The sequence below is a fragment of the Callorhinchus milii genome, unplaced genomic scaffold (genome assembly GCF_018977255.1).
Source record: "Callorhinchus milii isolate IMCB2004 unplaced genomic scaffold, IMCB_Cmil_1.0 Scaffold2, whole genome shotgun sequence".
Taxonomy (NCBI): domain Eukaryota; kingdom Metazoa; phylum Chordata; class Chondrichthyes; order Chimaeriformes; family Callorhinchidae; genus Callorhinchus; species Callorhinchus milii.
In genome coordinates this window covers 59,977,481-59,979,482 of record NW_024704743.1, presented here as the reverse complement: position 1 = coordinate 59,979,482, position 2,002 = coordinate 59,977,481, and positions in this window count along the sequence as shown.

The following is a 2,002-nucleotide window of genomic DNA, read 5'->3' as shown; positions in this document are numbered from 1 at the left end:
AAAATCAACCAAACACGAGCCCAAAAGTAGCCCAATGTCATCGGCCGCCTCCTGTCGGTGCGGCAGAGACGCCCCCACCGAGGTCAGTGAGTTCGCGAGCGGGTCACAGGAGGTCTGTGAAGGGCGGAATAAAACCCCAAAGGTTCACAGCTGTAAATTAAACATTGAAGCCCTCCGCTCCCCCCGATGTGATGTGATGTGAAAGCCGCGGTACAAAGGTGATTTTTATTCTCAGTTGTTATTCACGCGCAGCAGAACAGACACGTGACCCCGCTCGCCCCCTCCCCTCCCGGGGGGGGGCCCCTTCACGGTGATTGACGGTGGATTAGATCCAATGACAATTGCGGCTCCGCACCGATTGGTCCGCTTCGGAGGTAAGGGCGGGACATCCGTCCACGCGGCTCGGCATGTACACAGTGAGGTAGGGGCGGGGCTTGTCAATGACGCGGTGAGCAGTGGTCAGTGCTGCTGCCCTGGCAGCTGGTCTCAGGCTTATGCTATGGGCAGGAGCAGCACAGTCAGAGCTCACAAACAGCTTATACATATAATCATCGAAAGAAATGTTGCATTATACAGTAAACTGCTCACTGGGGGAGGCAAATTACTGCAGCTGCTGGAAATCTGAAATAAAACCAGAAGTCGCTGGGAACACTCAGCAGGACAGGCAGCATCTGTGGGGAAGAGGAAAGTGGGTTAACTCTTCAGGTCGATGACTTTTTGTCAGAACTGACCTTTTGTCACTACCACTTAAGTCATCGTGCTTTCAATACCCCAGCCACATTCATTTATGCAATTACGTATTTATTTATCTCTATGCCTAACTCGCCACAGCTGATAGCTCGTCACTGAGCCCTTTTCCCTCCCTTGGAGTGACGAGGTACCAGGCGTTTACTGTAATAATAATAATCCTTACATTTGATATAGCACCTTACCACGTCTTTGAGACGTCTCAAAGCGCTTCACAATAAATTTAATTGATTATGTTTTTGTGGGCGGAACGTGGCAGCCAATTGTGCACTATAATCTGCCTGTAACATTGAAACGCTTCAGTGCTTCATAGGAAATTGTCGCCAATTGCAATGACTGCATACTTATAGACAAACACGGCACAGCAATATCCCAAAGACAGCCATGAATGACCAAATTATCTGAAGGATTGTTGGTCAGAACATTGAGATAAAGTCTTTTTCTCTTTTGGTCAGCTGGGTGTCTTGACACATGCAGAAAACAATCACAATGATTAGGGGTATCAAAACCACGTCTGCCTCTACACATGGTAATTTCCTTGTGTCTCTGAAGGAATGTGCCCGCTCTCTGGAGGGACGCACTCTGCTTACCTGACAAAAAAATGTGCCTTTTCAGTTTTAGCCACGCCAGTACGTGGAGGTTTCGTACCTCCCCACAGGCAAAAGTAGAAACTGGAGGAAGGGTTGAAACTGCCAGACTTCGAACTGCAATCATGTCCTCAACTTTATAAAACAGTCCTGTCTAGACAAGTACTGTGCAGTTACTCCCTTTTTGTTTTTGTTAGTCAGCCCATCGAGGGAAAGTACCAGAGGGATGCATTCTGCTTACCTAGATCTGGAGAGTATTAGGCGCAGGTTGGCGAGAGCCAATGCTTGGGGTCCTCAGAGTGCCCACTGGAGTCTAAATCAGCCCAAATCATATTACTTTCCTTTAAGAGCAATGTCTGGTAAGCTTTCCCACTGCTTCTCCAGCCAGGACTATCCTATCTGTATGGGCTTGCAAGGTTAACAACAACAATTTTACTTTTATATAGTGCCATGTTGGGACTTCGGTTTCATGTCTCATCAAAAGGATGGCACCTCCGATAGTGCAGTGTTACCCATACTGCCCTGGAATGTCAGTCAAGACCATGAGCCATGAAGTGTATGACAATCTTGGCTGGAGGATTATTGGCCAGGGCACCACCAACAAAAACAATTTATATTTATATAGCGCCCTTCACACGGGGCACACGTGGAGTCCTGTAGCTCAGTGG